This window comes from Scardinius erythrophthalmus, assembly GCF_964197995.2.
Source record: "Scardinius erythrophthalmus genome assembly, chromosome: 5".
In the NCBI taxonomy this organism is placed as follows: Eukaryota; Metazoa; Chordata; class Actinopteri; order Cypriniformes; family Leuciscidae; genus Scardinius; species Scardinius erythrophthalmus.
In genome coordinates, this window is record NC_138225.1 from 23,625,780 (window position 1) to 23,631,419 (window position 5,640).

The following is a 5,640-nucleotide window of genomic DNA, read 5'->3' on the forward strand; positions in this document are numbered from 1 at the left end:
CTCATACCTGACCAGACGATGTTCAACACTTTTCCTAACAATAAGGATTAAAGGATATCTGAATACTAAAAGAAATATAGCCAACGTTTGCATATACTGGTACTGTAATTTACACAAGACTCCAATGAATTATCAGCTAACGTTATTCTGTCCCTTCAGTTAGACAGAGCAAATAAATGTCACATTAGACAAGGAAGTTGTAGGTTGTGTTTGAATAATTAGATATTTAAATATACTAAATATATATACTAATTAAATATATTTAGCTGAGGTAAATTAAACGCAATACTCGTGTATCCTTGTGTAACCCACTAGAAGGTAATTCTAGTATGTTGTGGGTTATATTCTTTTATTCTTTGTGTTTGTTTAATTTAGCCTCTCATTCAGAGCTAAAATGTTAATGGAGTCTAACGCTTCATATTTCAGAGTCACACTATATGTGTGCTTGTCCCTTTAAGAATGCCGTGCTTTGTAGCAAGGTAGATGGGTGTGTACATGGGGAAAAACGTGGTTGTGCCCTACAAGTTAGGTTGTTTGTATTTTCATTGTTTTAAAAGTATTAAGACCCTCCCTCCCGGGAAAAGGGAGAATTTTGAGTGGTTAAGAGGGAGAGGGAGAGAGTTTGGGGGTGCAGCAGAGGAAGAGAGCTGATCAGACCGATCTGAGCTAACGATTGCAGTAATTGGAGTTAAATCATCGATAAACCATCGTATTAATACTTTGAAAGTGTTGATAGAGTGTGTGTGTGTTAAACACGGGTTTAGTTTATTACATCGTTTGGGTTTGTATTCTCCGTGTATGTTTACAGTCACCGCGGTTACGTCATTCGCTTGTAAACAGCGGTTGTTCAGACTGCGCTTACAGTTATTCTAAAAATAACTTAAAAGAAGAATAGAAGGACAGAAATCAACGGGTTTGTTCGTGTGATTGGACCGAGGAAGACCCGATAGCGTCCCAGATCACCGTGAGGTCTGGGATTCCTCGGGCTGCGTGGGAGTGTGCCACACATCGGCGGACAGGGACAGCGCAGGAGGAGCTGCCGGAGGCCTGACACGGGATCCTCGATCAAATCACGGGTTTGCATCGCACGCTAAGTTAAGGTATATTGTTGATTTTATTTGTGCTCAGGAGAGTGAAGAGGCCAATTTTCAGTTTCCCTGGCCACCACGAACACGAGCTACGATTCAGGCCTGCAACGGGTTGTGTTTTGAATGACTGTGTGTGTGTGTGTGTGGGCCCACAACCCAGCAAACACAGAACGTTCCCCTAACGTTCCCGTTTGGTTCCCATTTGGTTATTTTTTTGGGAACCAAACAAGAACGTTCTGGGAACGTTCCCTGTAGGTTATTTTTAGGATCTATGTTTATAACATTAAGGGAACGTTCCCAGAACGTTCCCTGTAGGTTATTTTTAGGTCTAAATTTATAACCTAAAGAGAACGTTCTGGGAACGTTCCCTGCAGGTTGTTATTTAATAACCTAAAGAGAACCTTCCCAGAACGTTCCCTGCAGGTTATTTTTAGGTTTAATTTTTATAACCTAAAGAGAACCTTCCCGGAACGTTCCCTGTAGGTTATTTTTAGGTTTAATTTTTATAACCTAAAGAGAACCTTCCCAGAACGTTCCCTGTAGGTTATTTTTAGGTTTAATTTTTATAACCTAAAGAGAACCTTCCCAGAACGTTTCCTGCAGGTTATTTTTAGGTTTTATTTTTATAACCTAAAGAGAACCTTCCCGGAACGTTCCCTGTAGGTTTTAGGTTTTATTTTTATAACCTAAAGAGAACGTTCTGAGAACGTTCTCTGCAGGTTATTTTTTAATATCACTTACTATTAACAGGCAGATTCAACTGACAACGTCGTCAGTACGGTCCCCTAAGGTTATAAGATAACCAACAACGTTCAGATCTATTCGCAATAACTTTTTATTAATGATATTTTAAATTATGTTATATATTTTAATTCTATATGTTAAATGCTGTGTGACTTTGAAGTGTTTTAATGCGCATGCGCGTGATCAAACACTGGAGCACGTGCGCAGCGCGAGAGCAGATGGAAACGTCATCGACAACTGACAAACAACAAAACTCCCGTCTCTCGCTGTTGGTTTCACTGCTTTCAGGTAAGTTTAGACAACAAAATCTCACAAATAATACACACAAACACCCCTGACACATTTCTTACGTGTAATTGACACGCTTCTGTTAAATATTTATTTAAAAAAATGGTTTTATGTCTTTGAAAAAGTCCGTTAGCATCTACGCTAGCTAACCGTTTTCAAAAGACAACGTTAGGCCTAAGTTACGTTAAGTTGAGGTCTTATTTATGAAAGTTTGGGTTTTTAAACACATATTTAGTGTAGATAACAGTTTTTGATAGTTTTGCTGGTAATTTGTCAATGGGAAGTAAGCTAATTTATTTAGGCTAACCTAAAAGAATGCACTGTATTGTTAACTTAATCAGTGACGTCACTAACCAATATTGCTAAAATGTGATTTCAGAATAGCGAGAGAAAAAATAAAACTCTACAACAAGGGGTGAGTTATTGTTTAATCATGATGATAATTCCATATGCATATATTTCACAATATATTATCTTAAGATTTGTATATTTATCTTTTATGCATTTCACCTCTGTTCTAGCTTGGTTCCTTGTAATAAACCTATCACATGTAATATTTTTGGCTCTGTGACAAACAGCATGTTATGTTCCTAGATCATCATGCTGTGATGGCCTGCTGCACTCCCTGTCCAAGAAAATCTCTATGAACCATATGACTAGTAAGCAAAACCACCTCAAACATGCAGTGCACTGCTGTCCAAAGGTTTGGGGTCTGTAAGATTTATGCTTTTGAAATAAGTCTCACATTTTAAAATCATTAACCCCAAGTTTTTTCAGTGAGATTGTCCTTGAGAAGCCTGTAAGCGAAATAATCAGCTAAATAATAGGCGACTAATACAATATTATAATGGTCATAGTTATAATAATTCATTTAACTATTATGATAACATGATATCCTGATGATTACTATATTTTATTTTATTTCTTTAGGTCTGTTTTGAATTATGTTGGCCAATGAGACTGACACCATACTGTCCAACTCAAAGGTATTTATGTATTTTTTTTATTGATCAATACTGAAATTCTTTGTACTTTTAAATGCGGTTCAGGGGGTCGACAACTTTAGGCATTTATTTTTCACAGATTTATTTATTTAATGTTTATTTGACAGGGACAAATGCATAGAACATTGCTTTATAAAAAATACAAAGTAGATGCCATGCATACAGGTTTATAGCCATGACTAATTTGCAACCCCTAGATATCTTGGGCAGCTGTGGCTCATACTCTTAGCCTTTAAAAATGTTTGAATTGATATCCCCAATGCAATATCAGGGGGTAAATATATCAGTAGAGTTCTTAAAGTTATGGCTTTGCTCTTGTTACCAGATGAGATAAAATCCCTATTGTTTGGCCCTGTATTCTTCAGGACAAGACCTTGATGCCATCCACAGTCAGTAGATGAAGAAGGTGAGTTTAGCCGAATTCAGTTCTCTTTCACTTTTTTTTTACAGACACGTGCACGCAAAATGAAGTCAAAATGGCGAGTTTCCTCTTGTCTTGTGTTTTAAACAGAAAGAAAACGGATGCGTGTCATTTATATTAGTTCTGCGCATTCGTCTTAAAGGGACAGCAGCCTAACGTACCCGCAGCTGTTTGTGTCGCCAATGGTGATCAAACATCAAAAGAGAAAATGACTTGTAGCTTTAGCAAAGATACATTAATTTTATAGTTATTTTATTTTTACACTGAAGACTTATTTTACATTTTGATAAATCAATTTCTGTACCTGATAAGTTAGATTTAACTGAAAAACATAATGCACTGCTTATTTCAACTGTGTTTTTCTTCTATTGTATCTATGCTTGTTATCTATTGTAATTTTCTATGCAGGTTCACTCCTCTACAAAATCCCCCCAATAGGGGTTATGCGGAGCGCCCAGCGGTTGAACCGGAAAGAGGTCTAAGCATTTCCGCTTTTCACTTCCGTACACATCTGCAGCGGTAGGTGATCTCTGAGTTTACTGTTAATTTTTGCTTAATTCTTACTTCTGTTTTAATTAAAATGTCACGAAGGCTAAAATATCAGAAAAGGGAACATCCGAACAGCAGTTTTTGTTGTGTGCCGGTCTGCTCTATGTCGGGGAAAATGAGTAGTACAAATAGGTTCTGTACTCATAACGTGACGTCAACATCAGCAGTAGCATTCGCCGTCAGGCAAGTGTTATTTAAATAAACTCCTGATGTACTTACAAACTTTCCAATGCCTCGTTTAATGAGTACAGAACCTATTTGTACTACTGTAGTAGTTTGGTACCATTCTGGGCATTATTAGTGGGGTAATTTACCAGATACAAACCTGGAGCCGTTAGCGCATGCACTAAACCATACGGCTGATATCTCTAAATAAACTCTAAATTTTTCAATATCGTGCAGCACTAATATTGAGCATATCTTAAAGTGAACCTGGAATGATAATTTGTGATACCAGATGAGATGTATGTATGATAGATTTTGAACTGTACTATTTTTTTATTTCAGGTTCCAGCGGAAGGCATCAAGGCATCAGACGTTGGCCTGGACAGATGCACCTGTAAACTACACCGACCTTTGCTTTTGCATGGATGGCTGATTATTACCATGTTCTGTGAGGGTTTCATTATAGCAAAACTGAGCACCTGTGACAGTGGAATTTGTAGGTGTAAAGTCACAGAGATTCAAAAAAAAAAAAATTGATAGCAGTTTCAAACTTTTTTTCACTTTCTTTCTCATAAACAACACAGCAGTTACAGGTTTTCAAATTCTTCATTGGAGGTGAGACTTATACATAAAAGGTAGAGCGAATTCGCAGGTCAGAGTTCACTAGACTTAAATATTATTTTCTCTGTTTTTTATTTGACTTCAGAGAGAGAGGCTTAATGGGTATCCTTACCCCTATATAAAACATTCCTTTTTTGATTTGTAGTCTGAAATAATAAATAGTGCAATATAAATAAATGCAATGTAGTGTTTTGAAATATATAAATTTTTCTATACACATTGATGCTGAAATATCTGAATAAATACATGATACCAGCAGCGCTCGTGCTCTCATATCTCCTACAGCTTGTGACACACAATCCCACCTCACTCTTTTCATTTGCTCCAGATGAATATTAATGCCATTACAGGGCTTGAATTTTGGCATGGGATTGTGTGTCCATGTAACACGTTGTCTTTTTATTTTCTTGTTAAATTTGCAGATGGTGTTGGGAGTTTAAATGTTTTGAGCGGTGTGAAGATTGGCACATTCATGTATATTGTATAGGCTATAAATAAATACTTTTTCAACTTTTTAGCCAAAGTTATAGGCTACAGTTTGCAAAAGATAGTTTTAATTAAAATGTTTGTGCAGTTTTATTTATTGAAATATTTTCATGTTTGAAATATTAAATGTAAATTACTGTTCCTGAATACATTTTGCTAACGCTGTTTTTAATTACTTATTTTAGGTTGATAATTAAACAATGAATCAACAAAAACATGGATTGTGTGCTGATTTATTTATTGAATACAAACTGATTGATTTACTTATTAATGA

At 36.2% G+C, this 5,640-nt stretch overlaps 1 long non-coding RNA gene across 3 annotated transcripts; it reads left to right on the plus strand.

The window, feature by feature from the left end:
• Positions 1-2,526: 2,526 nt before the first annotated feature.
• On the plus strand, positions 2,527-5,250 carry LOC308690755. Of its 3 annotated transcripts, XR_014030183.1 has the most exons (5): positions 2,527-2,779; positions 3,051-3,106; positions 3,490-3,530; positions 3,954-4,064; positions 4,602-5,250. It is a non-coding gene; the product is annotated as an uncharacterized lncRNA (long non-coding RNA). The 3 variants fall into 3 exon arrangements; XR_014030184.1 differs by lacking the exon at positions 2,527-2,779 and having other exon boundaries at positions 2,800-3,106; positions 3,450-3,530; XR_014030185.1 differs by lacking the exon at positions 2,527-2,779 and having other exon boundaries at positions 2,800-3,106.
• The last annotated feature ends 390 nt before the right edge of the window (positions 5,251-5,640 follow it).